At 36.7% G+C, this 23,700-nt stretch overlaps 1 long non-coding RNA gene and 1 pseudogene across 3 annotated transcripts in view; one reads left to right on the top strand and one right to left on the bottom strand.

The window, feature by feature from the left end:
* LOC123642239 overlaps positions 1 to 23,700 on the bottom strand; it is a 156,293-nt gene that overhangs the window by 113,524 nt on the left and 19,069 nt on the right. For 2 of the 3 annotated variants that reach the window (XR_006736409.1, XR_006736407.1), the window contains exons 1-4: positions 19,144 to 19,299; positions 18,241 to 18,363; positions 7,873 to 8,093; positions 7,286 to 7,390 (exon numbers count right to left, since the gene is read on the bottom strand). This is a non-coding gene — a long non-coding RNA (uncharacterized LOC123642239). Of the gene's footprint in view, positions 1 to 7,285; positions 7,391 to 7,872; positions 8,094 to 18,240; positions 18,364 to 19,143; positions 19,300 to 23,700 lie in introns of those variants that run through there. The other variant, XR_006736411.1, reaches the window with a different exon arrangement.
* On the top strand, positions 1,312 to 2,321 carry LOC123642231 (annotated as a pseudogene).

Below are 23,700 nucleotides of genomic sequence, written 5' to 3'. Positions count from 1 at the left end.
GCAGAAGAAAAGAAATAACAAAGATCAGAGCAGAACTAAATGAAATTGATAATAAAAAAGTATATGGAAGATTAATAAAACAAAAATTTTGTTCTTTGAAAAAATAAACAAAATTGATGCACCTCTTACTAGATTAATGAGAAGCAGAAAAGAAAGGACTCTAATAAGCTCCATCAGGAATGAAAGGAGAAATTACAACTGATACCACAGAAATACAAAATACCATGTATGAATACTATAAAATCCTCTATGCACATAAGCTTGAAAACGTGGAGGAAATGGACAAATTCTTAGAAACACTCAGACTCCCTAGTCTCAATCAGGAAGAAGCGAATTCCTGAACAGTTCAATATCAAGTACTGAAACTGAAGCAGCAATAAAAAAACCTTCCTAAAAAGAAAAGTCCCAGACCATATGGTTTCACACCCAGATTTCATCAGACCTACAAAGAACTGGTGCCTATCCTGCAGAAATTATTCCACAACATCGAGAAGGAAGGAATCTTCCCCAATAAATTTTATGAAGCCAACATCTTCCTGATACCAAATCCCGAAAGGATGTAACAAAAACAGAAAACTGCAGACCAATATCCCTTAGGAATATAGATGCAAAAATTCTCAACAAAATCCTAGCAAACTGAATTCAGGTGCTTATCAAAAATATAATCCATCAAGACCAAGTGGGCTTCATCCCAGAGATGCAGGAAATGGTTCAACATGTGCAAATCTATAAATGTAATTCACCACATAAATACAAGTAAATAAAGACCATATAATCTTCTCAATAGATACAAAAAAAGCATTCAACAAAATTCAGCACCCTTTTATAAGAATGCTTAACAAAATAGGCATAGACAGGACTTACCTAAAAATGATAAAAACCATATATAACAAACCCACAGCCAACACCATTCTGAACAGGGAAAAATTGAAAGCATTCCCGCTTAGAACTGGAACCAGACAAGGCTGCCCTCTATCACTGCTTCTATTCAACATAGCGCTGGAAGTCCTAGCCAAAGCAATCAGACAAGAGAAGGAAATCAAGAGCATCCAAATGGGGGCAGAAGAAGTCAAACTGTCACTCTTTCCTGATGGTATGATCTTACCCAAATGTTTTTATGAGCATTATTAAAGCTCAGAATTTTGATATGAAGATCAGATAATGGTGAGTTAAAAAGAAAAATATGACTAACTGATGTCCTTTGTTAATGTTTATTTTGTTCCGTTTTGTTTTAAGCTATTTTGGTGCACTAAGAAAGAATGAAATGAATGCACAAAGCAAACATTTAAAATAAATGCTTTTCTGAGAAGAATGGCAGCCACTGAGGACCAGAGGTTGGCAGGGAGCGGTTAGGGACAGCAGCTGGATTTTCTGAGGTGCCTGAATGTGTGGTTCTTTCACCTCTGTCACCAGGTCTTTCTGGAGTGCTATTCTTCACTCTAGACCAGCAGGGTCAAATCTAAATCACTGTGATTTCCAAGGCTCTTCAAACCTAGGTATTCCATTCAATCCATCAAAGAATCTTGGAACAGCTTGTCCTTACGGTAGTGACTACATAGCAATGACCTACACTAGCCTTTCATGCTTAGTTATTCTTAGAGACTACTTAAGCTGAGTAAATAAAGACGTTTGCTTAGCAGGCTTGAGAGCCCTTCAGCTGGAAGATGAGAGTTTTTGTGCAACACTTGAAGTCAGTGATAATGACATGCAATTTGTATACTGTGTTTCCTGTATTTGCTATATGCTCAACATCTGGTCAAGCATGGATATGAAAAAAGCCATCACCTATAGTAGAAAAAATATGTCCTATGACAATGGGCTGGCACAGGGATCTGAACTTGAATCTCATGAAGGATCTACTTTTTGTGGCATTGCATTACTATGTCTGATGGGTAAACTAGAAGTTGTTTTCTTAGAAAAAGAATTCAACTGGATAAAGAACTGGTGTATAAGGAGGCAACAAAATACTTATCCTAGAAGGCCTAATAAGCTTGTAAACACCTGTTATTCATTTTGGGTGGGAACAACTCTAAAGCTTTGGAAAATTTTCCAGCACACTAACTTTAAGGAAAATAGAAATCTTATCACCCCAAGATCGCCTTGTGGAGGAATTTGCCAACCAGCCAGACAGTCATCCACATGCTTTGCATGCATACTTGGGGGTCTGTGGCCTGTCACTAATGGAGGAAAGTGGAATTTGTAAAATTCATCCTGCTCTGAATGAAAGCACACTGAGTTCTGAATGCCTTCTAAATCTCCATCAAAACTGGAAAACTGAGGACCCCAAACAATGCTCAGAGAATGTGTGTATCTCCACGTGACTGACTTTAGATCGGGAGGGTGGAATGATTTGTAGCATAACTATAGCTCAAGGTTAAAAGTCATATATAACCAAGCATGCACCTTTTTTTTTTTTTTTAACAAGTAAAGTCTTACAATCAAATCTCAAACCAATACTACTTTGCGATATAGTCTTGAGCCAGTAACCTTTGTACTGGGTTTCAGGAAAATCTTGTTGCAATTTGAACCATGACTGTTATGGTTCTTAACTTTTTATACTGTATTTCTAAGAAGTTACTTGAGGCAAATTAACAGTATGTGTCGGGATTCTCTTTTTAAAAACTCTTCAGTACAAACTGTCTCTGATTTTTAAATGGACGCAAATCTTTAAAACAAGTTTATACTTTATATAGCATCGATAATCTTCAGGTGTACGCTTAGTGATCATTCAAAAAGCTTGACTGCTCATGGTACAAAATTTATTTTAATGAACTAGCTGTGATTATCCTTTGAAAACAGATGGTCCTATATTTTTTTAAAGGAAAATGACTTATTTTGTCTTATCCTTAAGTAAAGTATTTCAATTAAACTTGTGTGGCCTATATAAAAGAAATTAATAACTTCACAGAAAGAATAATCAGGCTTAACTAATATGATAGTTTTTGAAAGGGAGATTGTTTTAAGAGGACTATGATGTAACTCAGGGAAAAGTAACTTAACTGTGTATGATTATGAATGAGAAAGTTTTGTGCTGGATGGGTCATTTTGACATTGCTGTGGTGAATACCAGTTACCTTTGATTTTAATCTCAAATCGTTAGTTGCCTTTGTTTTTTTGGTTTTTTTTTTTTCTTTCTGTGAGAAAACAATCGTCATTACCTAGAAGAAAAAACATTTAATGTTTTCCTTTTTATGAGATACATGGTATTATAAATTATAGCTATACTTTTATAACTTAGTTATTTTTAGCCATTTGGATTTTTTTGTTTCTTTAGTTTGTTGCCCCCAGTGTAAGTGATAGCTACTCTAATTTCAAACTTATAATTTTCTAATCTTTTCAAATTAAATAAGTAAAAAGTTAAATACAAAAATAGAACCATTCAAGTATATTTAGTGCTGCATCTCTATACATGGTCATTTATATTTTTATATTTTCAGGTAAGTAGAAGGGAAATCTAAACCATTTAGAGGGTAAGGACTGGGGTTCTGTTTTTGTTCATTGTATTGTTTGTTTTCTTAAGTCTATGTACTAGCTAATGATAAAGGAGATAGTGTATAAACTCTTCATCAGTAATCAATTTATTAATAAATCACATCCTTCACTTGCTCAGTAACATTCAAGCATATCAGTCTAGTACTGAAATGTAGAAGGAAATCTCCTTATTAAAGGAGTTGGGCTTAAGTTAGTCTTGGTGATAATAAATGTTGAATTATTTATTCTACAAGCATCTACAAGCATAAAAACTAAATTACTGGTATCACTGTTTAGGTATTATAATATTTTAAGGTTATTTTCCTTCCTAAATTGGAAAAAAAAAATTCTAAAATAACAGTCCTTCCCAAGAGAAATCCTTTGTACTTGGAGAAATTATTCATTTATTATTGGCATGCTTAGTTTTAAACCTGAATTTGCCAAAATCAACTGTATTTTTTTAAATTAGAAATAAAATAAATCATCTAATGGTGGAGGTCAAATAAGCTTAAAAATAAGATAAAATAAAATACATGTTTTCCATAGCCTGTTCATAAGAAGCAGAGGTCATCATTGTGCCTTTAACATAAAAGATAATTTTTTAAAAGATAAAAACATGGCTGTCATACAAATACAAAATCAACACATATCCAAGACTATATTTAACTCAGTAAATGAGGAAACCAGTAAGATGTTACAACTTCCTCAAAAAAAGAATTCAAAATGCTCCCACATATAGGCAATCAGGAATTCTAAAATAAATTTACAAATAAATACAAAACTGCTCATCATCTATAGGAAAATAATCAATGGAAGTCCACCTGACATATTTCATTTATATTTCTCTGAGCAAAAATCACTTGCATTATCATCAGTAATTCAAAAATAGCTCTCAAAGAAAACAACCAAACATAACTGAGAAGGGTGTACTAGATAAAAGGCCCGGAAATTACGTTTGCCTATTTCAAGGTCTTTCCCAATTTTTTCTGGCACTAAAATCTTTCCTTAAAAGTCTTCTTAAACTTGTGTCCTAATTAAGGCAGAAATAAATAGTGTTAGTTTTTCAAAACTATCAGTGATGGTGGCCTGGCACTTTATGGCTCACACAAAGTTCATTATGTTGGAAGAAAAAAGTAGCTCCCTGTAAGTATGAAAGAAGATAGGATTTGGGAAGTTTCCAATAGGGATAGAAACAAGGGTTTCTAGGAGAAAAAGCAATGGTTGTTGATGGAGTAGGAAACTTCACAGCATGATGTTGAGAGCAGAGACAAAAGACCTATGGTTGGGCATGGGTCCAAAGAGCGCACGGCGGTGAAGGACAGCACCACCCCGTGCAGAGCAGTAGGCTCCATATGGAGAAAGCCAGCGATCAGCTGTTGGGGTAGCTGACAATGTGGTAGTACGGATTCCAACTCCCGTAAGCTAGGATTCAGCCCTACTCCTAGTTTCCCAGACCTGTGTAAGCCCAAAGCTCTCAAATGGAAGAAGGAATCCTACAAATGCCTGATACTGGATTTCTGGTCTAACCTCAGAACTCAAGCTTCAGTGCTGGATATAACTTGACTTGTAAAAGTAAAGTAATGTGACATTTTTGGAAAACAATCATAGTATAAAAAATCCATTCCCACTATACCCCTATACCAGTTGAGCCTTTGGTTAATGACATTACAAGAAAAGATTATTTGTTCTTCATTTTACTTTTATTTTCAAGGCTGATTCAGCACATAATTTCTTACTTTGGGAAAACAAAGATCAGAAATATAGTAAAACATATAATTATTAATACGTTAGAGAATATATTTGATAAATTGTTCCCTAAGGCCCTCAGAATTTTAGGATTTTGTTACTTATTTCAAGATCAGATTTTAGTAATCTGCTATGAAATCCAATGATGTTTGTGAATGAATGACGTTTACCTTACCAGTATGTAAAATTTTAATCAGTTATACTTCCACCAAAAGAGATTCTACCTCTAGAGGAGCCAACATATTCATTTTATAGATATTTCAGAAAACAAACTGAGTTATCAGCATAACATATCCCCCTTAGTAGATCATAACATCATTCATATCTGTTAAAACACTCAATTGTTGACTCATGCATCCATTCAACAGATATTTATCTAGTGAATTTTAGGTGCCAGACAGTGTTCTGGGAACATAGCAACAGCAAAGTCCCTGCTCTCAGAAAGCTATTATTTCAATGAAAAGGGAAAAAGTGGAAATAAATGATATGGAGAAAAATTAAGAATGCAAAGGGTATACAAATGCCAGGTGATGGAAAATGAAATTTATTGAAGCCATCAGGGGAGGATTTAATGAAAAGATAACAATTGAGCAAAATTCTAAATTTGTGGAAACAAGATACCATATGCAGATTGCTAGGCAAAGAGATTTGCTACAGAGGGATAAAAAAGCACAACTACCAACAATACCAACAAAACAACTTTTACCCTGAGGAAGTGGCACTGAGCATATCTGGAATATTTAGGAAAAGCAAAGAAGTAAGCATGGCAGGAGCCAGCTGAGAGGAGAGAGCAGCAGGAGTGAGGTTAGAGAGGTCACACCAGGGGTCACATATTGTACAGACTCCGAATGGAATGGATGGAAAGCCATCTCATGTAATAGATGATAGTAACAGTTTAATGCCAAGATTGCCAAACATTTACACAGGCATAATGACCATTTATTGCATTTAAATTTGATAGTTATAAAATATTAACTTGCAGCATAAAATTTGCAAGTTATTAAATAGCGCTGTATGTTCAGTTGCTGTAACTGAGATCTAAATATCAGCAGTTAAAACAAATAAATGTTTATTTCTCCCTTGCATAAAAGTCTAAACATAGGCTAACTAGGGCTGGCGAGACAGATGAATAGTATCAGGGATCCAACTTCCTTCTAACTTCCTCTCTACCATCTCCAGGTGGCCATGTTGCCAAGTTAAAATTAGGGGTTCTATTACTAGAGAAGAAAAGGATAATGGATATTTGAGAACAATTAGAGTTGTCTGGTTTAAGCAGATTCAAATAACAATTTTATCTTAAAATATTCTAAACATCCTTAAAAACAGTGTGATATCAAGGAAAGAATACCTGACAAAGGGCCAAAGGATGTTGGTTCTATTCCAGATCTATTCGGAACTAGCTGTGCAACCTTGAATCGGTCACTTAACTTCTCTTATATACAGTATGTCATCTTTAGTATTGGACTGAAATTACTCAGCTGAACCTAAGCAAAAGATTCTCCCTAAAACTTTAGAAAAGTCGATTTTAACAAATGCATAGTAATTCTGAAATTCTGAAGCCTGTACAATGATACAAAAACTCAACAGCAGAAGTATCTGGCCTCCAGCCCAAGGCACAGCAGATGTGTCTCTTAAAAGCCAATATCAATAGTCTTTATCTTTGAAAATTTAAAAAAAATAATTCAAGGTGAAAGTAATTTGTTCCACCTCTGTCCAGATGGAACTCTGTGATTGCCACTAACAGGGCACAACGACCTGGCTGAATGCACCATAGGATAATCAGCTGACGTTCTGAGGTCATGCTGATAAGCCAGCCAGATAACCTTCCAGCATGGGGATGAGGAATGAATGGTTTGTTTTTGTATGGCCAGTGGATCTGGTTGTCACAGTATTCATTCATGAAAAGCCTTTGGTTGCAATGTGCCAGAGAACACAAAGAAGTGTTTTATTCGGGTTTACAAGTCACAGCAGATGCTGAGATTTGGTCATTTGTTGGATCCTGTCAGGGATTTTGTTTTCTTCATTGAAAACATTTCCTCATAGCCCATTTGTGGTTCCCATATCTTACCACCAGCTTTCCAGTGCTAGGAGAACATTCGTTCATAGGGCCAAAAGCAGTCATGCCAAAAGTCAGGTCCTTTCTCCCCTCTCCATGAGTGCAGTGAGCTCTCCTCTGTAAACAGAGAAAGGAAAATTGTCAGTTTTCATGCTGTGGGCAGAATCAGAGTCCCCAGGAAAGTCAGTTAGTCCGAAAAAACAGTATCCAGGCATAAAACAAAACGAAATATTCTAGCGTCTACTAATGTTGTAACCTAACACATTTTTAAGAGAAAATAATAGGAAAAATAGAGTCCTTTCACAAAATAAACACAAAAACAAAAATATACAAAAACATATTTCTACTTAGGTACTAACAACTGTAATCTATCTGAAACAATTACAGTCATTTGATGCTACACCCTTTGATTTCAATAACTTTTTTTTTAACTTGAATGAGGAACAAAATTAAAATAAATGATTAAAACACATCCTGCTGTACATAATTCAAATATTCTGTGGGAGTTAGTGACGTTGCTTAATGGGTTAATTTGATGTTCTGTTTAAAAAGCGAAAACCGGTTATGATGACAGAGCACAAAAAAATAAATTCTCATACCTGCAACAGCAACAACAACCTCCACAGTTAATTTGACAGAATGAGTTTCTGTGGATATGTTTAATAATTGAGCTGCTGAATATACAAAGTTCAATTTATTCATTCTGGTCTACTCCACACAATGGGGATTGAGTCGCTGGAATAAAATTCGGATGCTTTCAATCTCAGTCTGTCTTTCTTTTATAATTTTTTTTCTTAAGTCAGACATTTGGTAATACAGCCTGAAAAAAAAGAAGATAAAATGTCAGTGCACAGCAAAACCTTTTAGGGCCGAAAATTATTCATCCTTTCTATAGCCACCTTTGTTATGGATGCTTTTGTAAAGTGGGGAATAGTTACTCCTTCTTTAAAAATAAATCTTCAAAAACAACTTTTGGCATCTGAACCACAAAAATAGTTGTATTTAGTAAAGAGATCATTTACTTTGGAGTCATAAAACCAGGATTTGTATCATGGCTCCATCATTTTCTCAATGGCTCAGTGATTCAATCAATAAACAAATATATATATTATATACATACACAAATTAACTGTCATGTTGTAGGCAATAAACAAAGGTTAATTTTTCTTCCAACTGTAGCATGAGATTTAACATAAAAGATGCTATGGTACACTGGGTTAAGAGCATGGATTCTGGTGCCAGATTGCTTGGGTTTGAATCCTGGCTCTTTTGACTTTGTGTCTCCCTGTGCCTTGGTTTCTCAGTCTGTATGATTGAGACAGTAACAGTACATACTACATAGGGTTGTTATGTGGGTAAATGGAATTTATTTATTTGTCCTGGGGAGAGAGGACCTAGGAGTTCATCAGCCAGGGAAGAAGCTGCACGGAGTACCAGCCTTCAGCCCACACATCTGAGCCATGCAGGGCCGACGGCACTTGAGTCTCCCTGCTCGTCATGGACCAATGCAATGCAGGGCAGAGTTTAGCCCCCAGGAGGGAAAGGGCTTGAGCATGAGACCACCAGCAGGGGTCAGCCAGAAGACAAGGGCTCAAAATACCCGAGGGGGCAGCTTGGGTCTGAATACCACAGAAGCAGGCCCTATTGTGGCCACTACCCACACAAGCTGGGCCTTAGACGACAATATATACCTGCGGTGGTGACAAGTAGAAAGAAAAGGCAACGCCATAGCAAGCAGTACTATAGGAAGATAGACATGTACTCCTCTTCTCCCTCCCATCCCAATACGATAAGCATAAGTACTGGGAGGGTATTTTGTGAATAAATTACTATCTAACCCTTGAAGGGCTCACAACTACTTGGTAAGACAAACATGCAAACTGAACAATATTGTGCAATTAACTGGAGGACTGACTTCATAATGAGATATTATTTGTGTTGAGTCCTGAAGGATAAGTATTCTCCAAGCAGGCAAGGGAAAGAAGGGAATTTAAAGGTAATATGTGAGGCAAATGTCAGAGAAAATTCTCAGAGGCATAAAAGTAAATGATATGTTCCAAAAAAGAACATTTAATCATAATTATGGGCACCAGGGGAGGGAAGGGTGAAGAAGACGTGAGGAGGAGACAAGAAAGAGGTGTTCCAGGATGGAAGGTAGAAAGAGTCCCATGTTGGGCATTGAAGGGCTTTCCCTTTATACCAAAAGAAAGAGCAGAAAATAATTATTCTGTAGAAAATTAGAAACCAGCAAGTGTTTAAAAACAGCAGAGTGTGGCATGGTCAGAATAATATCTATATATCACCCATGGTAATATGGAAAGTGCACAGGGGAGGAGACACTGTGCATAGAAAGGAGATTCAGTAAAACAGACCACAAGAACTATGTCCACCACAGCAGTTACAGTTTCAAAAAAATGAACTGCAACCAAAAGGAATGGGGACTTTTGAGTCTCATGAGCCATAAATTCTCTTCCTTATTTTCTAAAATAAAATAAACAAATCAATTGGTGGGGCATGATTTTAAGAAAGATATTTGGTACAATAAATTTTAGGAAAGGAAATAAACACCACTACAGAGTTGCAAGGGAGCATATATAGGTACATTTTACTAGACTGGAAACCTCACCAGGCATTAACTAATCATCACAAACCATTAATTTCATGATCGTCTACTCTGTTAAAACCTATGGCAGATTTGCTGCATGCATGCATACATTCATACATACTGAAATGGAACTGCCTACACAAATACCTCAAAAACATCTGATGCTGATAAGTAAATACTATCATTTGCTAGAGGTTCAACTCCATATTGACCCCACTTTAGCTCTCTCTTTGACCTTTTCTTCTTTTCCAATTGGAAGAAGAGAAAAAGAAAGCAAATGAGCCACAATCTTTGGCAAAGCATATTTAAGATAAGGTCTTCCAAGTGCAAAACTAAAAATGCAGCAGCTGTTTGCACAAAACATGCATGACCAAAAATCCTGCATGATTAAAAATCCTGCATGACTGACAATACACCTTTGCTTCTGGCCTCACAATCCCTGCCTAGGATATTGATTTTAGCAGCTGTCAGCTAATGCCAGAAGAAAGGAGGTTTCTTCTCACTATAGGGGAGAGGGTCCCCAAAAGGGAGGGACTTAGTGTGCATACTCAATAAAGGCAATGCTTGTAAGAAGAAAATCTTTGCAACCAATTGGGAAATCTACATGGGAATGGAAAGGTAATGGTTTTGCAGTGTGGATAGACTAAACATAATGCATGTGCTGAATATTTGGAGAAGTGTGTGACTTCTCTTGCAGAAGAGAGCTCCTGGGGCCCAGCCATGATGTCTGGGACTAGACAATACTGCTTCTTGAGAAGCATGGCATGTGCCTTCCTTGTGCTGGTCACACGAGGTGCCCATGACTCTGTTATGGCAACAGTGGAAGTGGCAGTAACAAACACTGAAAAAGCGTCTAAGGCAGCACCATCTCTCACATCAGCCTGGCAGTTGTGATGGATCCAGGCCAGAGGCATTTGTGAACACAGTACAACAGGGGCAATGGCCACTGCCTGGCAAGGGGGCAGCTGGCAGATGGAGAAAATTGCCTAAGGCTCAGAATGTAAAGGAATTCCATGGTGAGAACTGCAGTTACCAGCACCAAAGAACACAGCAGTGACTTAGAAAACAAAAACTTCAGGGAGTTGGAAGGCAAATAAATAGCCCTTTTATCTTCCCCATTCAACTTCAAAACAAATAGTAAAAGAGGAAAGTTAGAGATGTGGTGATAAAATTATCATACCACTAATAAAGCTTATTGCAGAATGCGGCTCAAAATCTGCAGTTAAAATAGACTTGCTTAGACTTCATCCTAAGTTAGACATTGACACAGCTAGACAACAACAAGCCTCATCCATTGGGGTAGGTTTGGTGGAGAGAACACCAGGATTTTATGTCCTGTGGGCAAACCACATCTGAAAAGTAAGAAGGGGCTGAACTGGACACATTAGGAATTAAAGAATCTTCCTAATAAAATTACACACTTTCCCACCCATGGGTAGGAGTAAACAGGAAGATAGAAGCTCTCTAACCCACCATGAATTTTTCTCTAGCAGAGTGAAGTAGGATTTCTTTCGCCTGCATGGAAACATGGGGGGCAATGGAAGTGGGAATACTGTTACATTAACTATAATAATAATAGCAACTAATACTATGTGTTTATTGTCTGCCATTATTGTGCTTTGTCTACATTATCTTATTTAACACTCATTACAACTTAATAGGTAAGTATTGTTTTTAAACCTCACTTTTACAGATCAGTATACAGAATCTGGGACTAGGTGTCTTGCCCAAGATCATATTATTAAAAGCCAAAGCCTGGAGTCTATGCTTCAAACCCCTAGACTCTTCTGTCTCTTACAGGTGAGGATTGCGAGTTCCTTCACGCTCCACCAGGAAATGAAAGAGACTGGGTAAGGGTAGAAGTGAGTTCAAGTTCCACATATTGTCAGGCAGGAGAACTGACAAAACGCCCTTGGTTTAGTTCTCACCTACTTCCCTGAGATAGTGAGTTCTCTGCTAAACAAATTCTTCAATGTAAAAATATATTTTCATAGAAGCTTAGGGTTAATTATATCATGTATATGAAATATATTAGTTACATATTCTAAGAGCATACAAAGCCAAAGCTTGTAAATATTAATTTGAGTTGTGGCCAACGTACATAAGCCTTAAACCATATCACCCTTTTACCTATATCTATATCCTTTAAATATTGATGGTGAGAGATAGCAGTCTGTTTACAAAAGTATGTTCTGTTGTAAATATAGAGCAACATCATGCCAAATGGAAGTACTTATGGTCCAAGATACTTACATTGCCATCTACCTATGAAAAGCAAACTGAAATATATAGATAATCAGATGATTTAACTTAAAGCTATTATAATTCTTACCATTTGGTGGTAAAAACAGCAAAAATCAGATAATTCTGATTTACATATGTGATTTGAATGGTTAAATCAGAAATAGAAAATATTGGGATATTTTCATCTCTGTAAATTGCTTCCTATATTAAATGGCCTTCCTATGCTTTTTGGAAACCCTAACTTTTTCCCCATCTGGACCATAATATAGTATATACCATATTCCACTAAACAAAGAAGATGTTTGGAGTACTATTTGCATCACCTTTTCCTTTTTGGTAGATTAGGACAATAAAATATAAAAATAGCATCTCAAGGGAAGATGAAGTTGGTGACAAAGCTGTCAGTAATTCACTTTGGTCTTTGGTGTCCCCAGCTGCCATCCTTGCTATCTCTGCTCTTTCCTTCCTGCTGTTCCCACCCTTCTCCAGGTACACAGAGCTCCTGCTTGACCAGATTTCTTCTTTCATGAAGAGAAATTATCTGGTTAATAAATTGAAGGATGTCTCTACATAGAAGTATTTCTGTTTTAAGATTAGTCTATAGCATGACTGCAGAGCTCAAACAAGGCAACAGATGTGTGGAATTCCAAACACAAATACAGGCAATTTAGGGAAAGGAGAGTCTTTCAGGTTCGCTTAAAATTACAGCATCTAAATGACACCACTAGCCCTATCTCTGAAAATTAAGGCTGATTCCAAGGATATCAGCTATGAAAAGGAATTGAAAGTTTATAAGTTCAGGAATAAACAAAATAGTAGAGTCCAGTGGCCCTGAAAAGACCTCTCTGTTGTCACAGTAGCTTTTATACACAGAGAATTACTAACTAAAATTTCAAAATTATAAAGTTTCATTTTGTTGTCTTTTTAAAATGTACATATGCCTAAGCTAAATAACATTCTAAGCTTAATAAAACATCCAGCCAACATTTTCTAAGATACTTCCCTGTGCTTGACCATGTGCCAGGTACAAAGGATACAAAGATATTCATGTAAGGAACTCAGTAATTAGGTAGGAAGCCAGACATGTAAACAAATAACTAATAGGCAATGTAATAAGTGCTTTAACAAAAGAACTTTCGCAGAGCTGTGAGAGCACAGAGATGAGAGTAACTGAGTCACCTGGAAAAAGTCTCAGAAGACTTCTTATAAAAGGTGACCTTTTAACTGTATCCAAAATAAGTGCAGTTTTTGATCAAAGGAAGAAGACAGCAAGCACAAAGCTGCAGGGAGTTGAAAGCACTCTACAAAAATGGGATAAATCAAACATGTGAATGAAATAATCTCCGTTTATTTATACCTTCTTTTAGGTCCTAGGGAAAAACGTGACGTTTCCAAACTCAAAGAACGTTCATGCGTTGCCTCTTGATTAAATCTAAAGACATAACTAAGCACTAATAAACCCATGTCCTGAAAATATGCACATGGGTATTTTACTGAGAAAACATATATCAACAAAGATGTGATTAGACATGGAAACTACTAGATATAAGCCAGTAGGCATCCAGATAAAATACAAAATTTTAAAATTGTGGTTTTATTTATTTTTACTTATCTGAATTCAGCCACCGATTTATTTAATATTATTGAATGCCTACTAGTTGCCACGTGCTTTTCAAGGCACTGGGTTTTTATAAGAGAATAAGCCAAAGGAACCTGAATTACATTCCTAACAGAGATGGAAAATAAACAAGAAACAAATATGTAATGGCTAAATGTAGCTAACTGGAAGCATTTTGCAAGCAGCTCCAGCAAAAGTAGAAAAGCCAGATGAAATACAAGGAAAATAATGAACCTTTTGATTTAAGGGTTTAGCAATTGGCTGAATCTATGAGAATGTGAGGAGCCAAGATCATAGAGACTCTGGAACCATAGCGAGGTCAGCAGATATTCTGGTTGCCATTTTTTCCTCCCAGGCCAATTCTTGGAATGGGGCTAAATGCTAAGAACCAAGTCAGAGGGTTACACACCCCTACTGTGTACAGATGTCACCTGGTCCTCTGAATATCAGGGTTTGGGGAATAGGCACTGAAAATTATGCTATGATACTCTGAGTTATTGCTATTACTGTCCCTTGTCCTTTGACTTTGACCCAGGAGTTTCATGGCTTCTATAAAGCAGCTTCTATAAAGCTCTACTACAGAGCTTTGAGCAATCTCTTGGGACAAAACACACAAAGAAAAATGGAGCTTTCAATAGATCCAGAATGTAAAAATCCCAGATCCTATAGAGAAAGGGAGGCCCAGAAAAGTATGTCAGATGCTACCAGATTTCAATGTGTTATATTTGATTAAGCTACATGGGGCAAAGAATTAAAAGCTAAATAGGAAACAACTAAAAAACAGAGTTTACTGCAGTCTTCCCCTGCTGAAGAGACAGAAATTGTTCAAGACTATCCAACAAGGAGAATTTTAAGACATGCTTTATGTCCTAACATAGAGATCATGAACATATGTGTAATTTCCCCTTGTGACTGCAGCTCCCCGGGATTCTATATACTCATGCTAGACCAAAGTCAGGCTTTAGCAATTTGTCAAAAATTTTAGTTGAATTCTTCTGAACAGATTTTTTGGGGTCCGGCATCTACTCCAGGAAAGAAAATGCTCATAGTCTATTTCACCTTTCAGGTGAAAATCTTTCCTTAGATTTTAGGTCAGTTGGTTGTCTCACAATACAAGTTCTCTGATGAGTCTGAGGACAACTGTGAATTTGCAAATTATCTATTTTTTTTATATTGTAAGGGAAGAAATGATGCTTTTTCCCAGCTTTTCATATCCTAAGCAGAAGCCAGAAGATAACTTTCTCTTTTCATAACCACTAAACACACAGTTCCTTTGTATGTTGGGAAAGAAACAGTCACACATTACCCACTCTTTACAGCACTGCTTTTCTTGAATTTTTGAATTTTATACATTCATATGTTCCCACTACAAAAGATAATAAGTATTTGAGGTTTATAGATATTCTAATTAGCTTGATTTAATCATTCCATATTGTATAAATATATCATAACATCACTGTGTACCTCCCAAAATATATAACTATAATTTGTCAATTTACAATGAAATTAAAAAATAAAAAAGAATTAATCTAATAATGATAAAATTCTTTGGGGAAATAACCTAATACTTACTGAAATGTTCAGCACATGCCTTTGGATTTACTCTGTCAAAATACTTCAGTCCATTGGCATGTATAGGTTTTTTAGGTTATATACAAACAGATGGCCCAGAAGTGTCAGTCCTCTCATCATAAACTAGGGGAGTGACAGGCAAATTAATGAAACACATGTCCTTTTTTCTGATATTAATTGTGTTACCATATGATAAAATACTTTAAAATTAGGCTTTATAAAACACTCTTTGCGATAGCAATTATAAAACTGGAAGAGAGGTGTCTTTCAACAAATTTCACCAAATTAACTAAAGATACTAAAATTAAATTAGCAAGTAGTCTTTGGTTAATAGCAGTTTATGTCCTAACTGATAAATAAGTGACTGATATTTGGCCTAAGTAGTAGGACATTAGACTTAAGAAAAAAAGATTGTATCTTGTTTGAATAAATCAATTTGGAAAAAATACTTCTTGAAGAATATCTTGGAAAATAGAGGGTTTGGGGGAAAGCTTGTTAAACACAGGTCAGTTTCCTACCAGATAAAAAGGCTTGTTTACAATTAATCTGATGGTGAGAAAAAGGCTTTTAATTAGATTTCTAACACAAAATGGGAAAGGATAGGTTTGGGGTCTGAAACACAGAAGAGTTCAGCCATCTGTTGCCAACTAGCTTTTGCCAACATGTGATTTGCAAGTTAAATTATGCCAGCTGATGACATATGGTACTTCCTTCTTCTTTAAATATCTTACTCAAAATGAGTTTGCTGCTCTACCACTTGCCTAAATACTAAATGCTCTCAAATGCTGAGTTTGGACTTTCACAAGTCACAGCAGTTGCCATAGTTTTCCTTAGCAAACAAATCTAAGTAAAGGAACATAGATCTAAGTTGCTGGCTCATGTATTATTGTCTTGCGGCATGACTGTGAGTTATAGAAATTTGATCTCCGAGATGTTCAAATTTGGAATTTACAATCTTAAAATTTTCTTCACAATTTAGGATAATGAGGTAGAAAAGACAAAAGTCACCTTGCTAGATTTTGATTTGTACGTGAGGAAAGAGGCGAGATGGTCTAAAGAAGTCAAAAACCTATTTGAAGCCACCGCTTCATCTCTAGCAGGATGTGTCTGTCAGCTGGCAGAAGAGTTGAGACTTATATTGGAGCAGCTGTCAAAAATTCAAACCATCAACACACTGTAAAACGATGTTTTCTTATTCCCAGTGGCCAAAAGCTGCAAAATTCTGTTTCCCTCAAGGTTTTAGGCTTGGTAATAGCTATAGTTTTGTCTTCAGCATTATTGATCCAATCTGGCTTGAATTAAGGCCACAACATTTTTCCATACACTTTCATCACTCAACCTCCACAAAAGTCTCCATTAACAATTTTAAAAGGAATTAACTAAGCAAATCTATGTAAGCCAATAACTATAATTATGTTAAGACTATATAAACACACAAACATACGCACACACATGCACATTTATCTTTAGCCAATCACACCACAAATTTCTCTACCTGTGATCCCAATGGTCGCCTGAAGGCAGGAACTTGAGGCTACATGCTTGAAAATGATGGAGATTATCGATCATAGTTTTTGTCTCAGCTGTTTGTACTCCCTATCCAGCCATACTTTTTGATCATGACTGTAACTTACAGCTACCGTCGGCAGTGGTCTTCAGATAAGGCTTGGTCTCTAGATAAGCCTTGGTCTCCTGGCCAACTTGCTATATTGTCTCCAATTGCTACTGTGATCTACATCACTACAAAATCAAATTTAACTCCTTCTCTTCACTATATTCATCTGTTATAAAGTAAAAAATTTACGGATTTCCCAAATATGGCAACATATTTCAAATTACATTATTTCTGTGCTCACAAGAGGATTTAAAAGTTATGTAATAAACAAATAAGTAACAACTTGGATGAATGAATAGACACACATAAAGTAAAATGCTGGTCGAGCATGAAATGGTTATTTTGGGTTTCCTTGGGAATTCAAAGATGGTGCTTAGCAATGGGGATTTTAGGGAAACTTAGTAGGGAAACATGAGCACTGGCCAGTCAGAACATAGCTATCAATAGTTTAGAATATTATCTTGGACCTGGAAGCCCCTGCCTGCATCAGGAATTAAAACTTTAATTACTGGATTGTGGCTAGAGGTAGAAACAAAGCAATAACAGATAGGAGAAAACTTGAGAGAATTAGGAAATTTGCTATATAAAATTGGTCAAAAATCATTTTTATATTTTAACAACTGATATGGTATATTGTTATACAATGCTGAATACTAATCCTGGTCTATAGATTTGCTTCCAACATTCTCAATAATAAATCTTTCTAACACGTAGAGTTTCAGAAAATGAATCCTCATAGTTCTAAAGGATACATTAAATCCTGAATTTAACTCTATCATGTCTCTTTATGCCACTGCTATCAATAAAGCACAGAAAAATTTTGTACTTATTCAAGGAGAGGTAAACATAGTATGTGTATGTCTGTCTGTGCTAGAAATGGCAGATAAAATTTGAGTACCTAATAATTCCAAGGGCTTGAATGAATGACCCAAATGTCTCAGCTTTACCAGGCTTTGAATACAGATATTGTCACATCAATGGTAAAGTCTTATTTCCTGTATTTAACTCCCACCTTTACTTGAAGGTATTCTACCCCACCCCACTCACGCTATTTTGGAGAGTCTTGGATAATGTGTGTCATGAGCTATGAAGCAGAGTACCAGTTGCAGCAGCCACATGACACATTCCATGTTTTTCCTGCCCTTTTTAGGACTCTCTACACATGAGGTTTCTCGACTGCACCTCAGCTGCTGCTGCTGCTGCTGCTGCTGATAATAATATTTTGAGTACTTTGCTCCATAAATTGTATGGTTTCTGCTGCTGTCTGAACTGGACTTCAGGTTGTCTGTGGAGAGAATATTCCAGTCACTAACCTTGTGTGGCACTTTGTCACCAAGGCCATGAGGTGTTTCCACGTTTTGCCCTTTTTCACAAAGTCCTTCCACTTCTGCTTTAACCTCCATTTGGTAAGTGTTCTGCGTGACCTCAGAACAATTCTAGAACAGTGAATTGAAAGGCTTACAGCAGGATGCAACTCAGACTGGACTGTGAGAGTGTCCATCCGCTTGCATGCATTTACCCAAGCAAAGCCAAGTAGAATCCTTCTCAGGGGTTGACAAGGCTAATGAAGAAGGGATGGTTTTTCTCCTTCTGTAAGATCATAATTTTTAATAACTAGCTAAGTCTGGAGCTTCCATGAGCCATTGTGATACCACATGGAGACAGTCCGTCTGAGAATAAAGCCAAGAAGAGACAAGCACAGCCTGATTCAGAGTTGTGCTCTCTAACAGAGTAGCTACCATGTGGCATTTTACATTCAAACTCATTCAAATTAGATTAAAACCTTCATTTCCTCAGTTGCCATTAGCCACACTTCACGTACTCAATAGTCACATGCAACAATTGTATTGGACGGTTCAGATATAGAACATTTCTGTCATCGTGGAGCATTTTATTGGACAGGATGATCTAGAGGAAGGAGTAGAGTCCTAATTTCATCCTTCAGATCCCTGGATCCAGCATTGTCTAAAGCTAGAGCCACCTTAAATTTCATTTTGATTTAAGCTAAAATAATGAAAGCTTCTTTAAGTTATATTTGTGACTTTTAAAAAATTATGAGCAGAAACTAAGCCTCAGACCTTTTCCCCTGTACCAGATTCAGAAAACAAACAACCTTACCATATTTTCCTAATTTCTTCCCATGACCTTTCCTGACAAGGCTTAACCTCACCCTCTTCAGAACACAAACACACACATCCATAAACACATGTACTTACCATGAAAAGAGATCTGGGGACAGGGGTTTGGTAGGTGTTAGCACAAAGCCAGTCTCTACTGTCAAAGATAACCAAAGGTGGACAGTAGTTAAAGCACTGAAAACAGATTTTATTCAGTAATTGCTACCAGGGGAAAATGCTGAGCCACATTTTGATTTTCACAGAGGTGACTGGGCATTCTGAAGCAGGGACTCAAGTAAAAGAGTACAGAGTTGGTCAGTGTAAATGCCATGGGGCCAGCTGAGTCTGTTGGCTGACAATTACTAAAGTTGGAATTCTATCCTCCCACGGAGCCTGGGAGAGAGAGGCCCTCTTCTCAGTGATGATTGCATTTCAAAGGAATGTATTTCTTGGTCCTTGAGAAGGATACTCCTGAGTTGTAGGAGATAAACATACATCTCAAAGTGACAGAGAAAGGATTCACAATTGTAAGCCTTTTTAAATAAATACTCCAAGAAAGGGAGGCCTAGCATTAGGTGTTGGCTAGAACAAAGGGAAAATTCTTTTGACAGCCCAGAGCTTTTCTACACAGGAACTCAAAAGGGAGCTGGGTTGTCCCAGGGACAGGGGCTTAGGCTGCTAGAAGCCATGTTAAAGTTTGGTCAAGTCCCAGTGCAGGGGTTTCAATGGAGCATTTATGCTGAGAGTTCCTTGCAGGTCTGACTACCTAGATTTTTTCCAGAAAGCACAACCAAACATAAATTATGTAATTTGATCCACAACAGCAGCCCTCTATGTCAATATCATTATCCGTTTTACAGGTGAAGGAATCAAAGCTCAGAGGGCTCAATCCACTTGTACAGCACACACACTGAGAAAACTGGAACTCAAATTTCTGACTAAAATAGTGTTTTTCCTCATATTACCCATAACTTTATCTCCCTATAGATCTTCCTAATTTTCCACACGTTTCTGTAACTAGTTTTCACAGAAGTGCCCTTGCCTTTAAATGACAAAGCCCCTAAGATGTGACTAGGAAGAAAAAAAAATCCTCACAAAATTTTAAGAAACAGTGATTAACAGGCAGCAGGTATATAAACTGAAAGTATGCGACTCACATCTATTGTCATCTCAGCAAATGGCTTGGTCCCAAAGTTGCTGAAGGGGGAAATTTGATTATCTTTGCTTCCCCAGAAGACTGATAAATCGAATTCATACTGCTATTGTTCCAGATACAGCCTGAATCTTCCATAGGATTTTAATCAGCAGCAGCATTATGTAGCATATGGGAGCTATTTGGCTGAAAGGAGACTCCAACTGTCACTGGTACATCCGCCCAACATGAAAGGAAAATAATAACACGAAATAATGGGTCTTTCTTATCTGCAGAGCAGCTTCCCTCTGAGAAACTCTGGGGTTTGCTGTATTACATCTCTACAATATCCTGTTAGGTGGGATAAGGAGCTACTTGACTGTAATCTTGGATGCTTACTGGCTGATCCCACCAACAATTTAATGTCTTTCATAGCTCTTTCTGTGATCTCATCTATAAATCCTATTTCCTCTTACTTTTCAATCTCTTCTGTTGTCTTTGTTTTTTGATTAACTTTCACCCATTCCTTCCCATTTATACTGCCCAATCCTTCACTCCTCTTTCCCGGTACTAATTTTCTTCCTTTTTTATAAAAGCCTAGATGGGAAATCAGGATTCATACAGCAATCAAGTTTATAACTCAATTATATCATCCTATTTTTCTATGGTGATGGTCAAATTTAGATATCACCTTACTTATTCACTCCCTTGGTCACCAAAACGCTATTGAATGTGTTTATTTCAGGATTTAAAGGTGTGTAACACATGGTCCTTTCCTTCAAGCATGGATGACACACAAACAGCTAATGGCAGTACAATATGGTAAGTGTCATCTTCTTGAGCCCATTAAAGTACAGGAAAAACAGACAGTTAGCAGTGGGGTGCCCATGATGGCTGGTGCCTAGAGCTTTCAGGTGCCAGAGCCAGGCTCAGAAACCAGTCACCAGGTTTCTTTCATCCCCTTCTCCTCTTTCTTGACATCTCTTGACATTCCCCAACCACCACCCTCACCCTTAGAAAGGTGTGAAAAGATATTATGAAGAATTGTTTAACAGTCTTACACACACCTGAGAATGGTATTAACTGAGTTCACTTGGTAACCCATGAGGTCAGCATTTTATTTTAGTTAAACTAAGAGTCAAATCTAAAGTTCTTGGCATATATGTACATATATTTTTTCTAATTACAGGAAATATGAAGAATGAATTATTGGCGCTATTAGGAAGCAAAACAGAATTTTGAAACAAAATATCAAGACTTTCTTGAAATTCCTATATTTCGTCCAAGATGTGGAGTAAAAATTGGTGAGCTGGTCAATGCCAGTTTTAAGCCCTCAGGTAAGAGATAAACTTTATCAAATGACAGGGAGAAGGATGGTTGGAAGTAGAACTGGTCATGAATTACACACTGATTCAGTGGTGGAGCCATGTACTGAAACATGATTTCCTTTCCCTGTCTGTTGTATCTAATTATCTAACTTCAAAAACTCACCTGACAGAAGGGAGAGGAGATGCTTTCTTTACTATGGCATTGCCATCAAAGTGCTCACAATTTGAAAAGGAATGCTTAAAATAAAGAGTGCTTGCACAAGAAAATCTATGTTGAATTTGTACTAGAGTGGGAATTCAGTAAAAGAGAATTCTTCCTTCAGAATTAGTGATGAAAAAAACCTATTTCATTAGCATCAAACCCTAGGAAAAATCAGGCAGCAGAACAATTCTGGGTGTCTCAGATAAGGCCTGAAAATGAGACTGTAGTAACTTGGGATTCTGAGATGAGTGACAGTGTTGTTAAGGTTTTATGCTGAGTGTAAAAATTAGGTAGCAAAAGGGCTCAAGGTAAGATTGTAATATAATTCATTAAGTTAATTTTTTTACTAAAATTATAAACATGTTTTCATTCCCTCTTTGTGTAAACATAGTACCTGGGACATAATAGATGCTAAATAAATGTTTATTCCATGAATGAATGAATAAAAAATGAATTAACATTATTTTCAAATGCTCCAAAATAAGATTAAAAATGACTTGCTTAATGAATTACAAAAATAAAAACCCATTAGATTCAAAAGTTATAACCAGGAACTTCTAAAAACTACATACAAAAAGTTCCAAACACACTTATTATCCTCCCACAAGTTTGTTAATCACTATTATTGCAGAACTGGGACGTTTGAGGCTAATGGGCTAATTGCTTCAACAAATATCCCAAAAGCCTTACTGTCTTCACACAATGGACTTTTCTTTCTTGCTTATGTCTGAGTCCAAGATAGGAATGGTATGTGGAGGCAAGAAGCTCTGCACCACAAAGTTATTCAGGGACTCTAATCTTTTAAAACTATTGGATCTTCCATCCCCTATCTCCTAATAGGTCTCTCCTGGATCCCCTACATTTAGACAGAAGATGATGGGAGAGATAAAGCATGTGGTGAATGGTATGGGAGGATTTGTGGTCCAGGCAGGAAAATGAGCACATTACTTCTGCCCACATCCTACTGGCCAGAACTCAGTCTTTGACTTTATGGTAGAAAAGCTGAAGAATTTCATTTTAATAAGTAATAGGCACTGTTGGTTTTTAAGCAGAGAAATGGCCAAGATGAAGGTGGGGAATTACATTGGCCGGGATAAATGGAAGACCCTAGTGAGAACGCAGTGAGGTGACAAAGCAGACATAGGGAGACCTGTTAGGAATCTATTGCAGTAATGTGGACAGAGAATGAGGAGGCCCAGACTGAAGTGGTATAACAGAAAAAGAACAACAAAAAAATGATGAAGCTGCAAGATATATTGACTGATTCGTTGAGTGAGCAGAAGAGAATTATAATATTCTTCGGCTTATATATTTATAGAAATATATATTTAAATGTGGGTGGTCTTTTTTAGTTAACTGATGCATGTTTTATTGGTTTGCTAATTTTTTTTCTCACAGGGATTAGCATAAAAAAGAAAGATTTAGATGTGAAGAAAAGTGCATAAAGTACAATGTCTGTGGGAAGTCATGGAAAGCTAATGAGGAATCAAAGAAAACAAACAAATAAAAGGAATGTTTTGAAATTCTGTATATCACATTGAGGGTTTTAAAGTCAATGTGTGACAGCAAATTAAGTGTCTAAAGAGGAAAAATTATATTCAAATATTTTCCTGTATTTGTTTTGTTGCTATTCTCCACAACTGTCAAACATTCAGATGCAAATAAATGCTTGAATAAATAATTTCATTTTGGGCTATGACAACTGGCTTACAGTACGCATTTGGGGGGATTTCTATAAAGATGTTATTTTCAGTGCTTAGAATAGAAAAATTGTGCCTGGGGAGGCTAACTGGTAACCAATTAATCAGACAATTGATCTAATGGAAATTAGTTTTAGTCACATTGTTGGCATGGATTATAGCAATTAACTAATGCTCAATAAGTTTAAAATACAAAATGTAAAGTCCATTACTTAGACAAAGAAGGGTGCCATGAATCCCTGAAAAGACATATATCTACATTTTAAAGCCTTCCTGAAGCCTTTCTGGAATTTA

The sequence above is a fragment of the Lemur catta genome, chromosome 1 (genome assembly GCF_020740605.2).
Source record: "Lemur catta isolate mLemCat1 chromosome 1, mLemCat1.pri, whole genome shotgun sequence".
Lineage (NCBI taxonomy): Eukaryota > Metazoa > Chordata > Mammalia > Primates > Lemuridae > Lemur > Lemur catta.
Note: the sequence above shows the minus strand (reverse complement) of the source record. Positions and strands in the feature narration are given on the sequence as shown.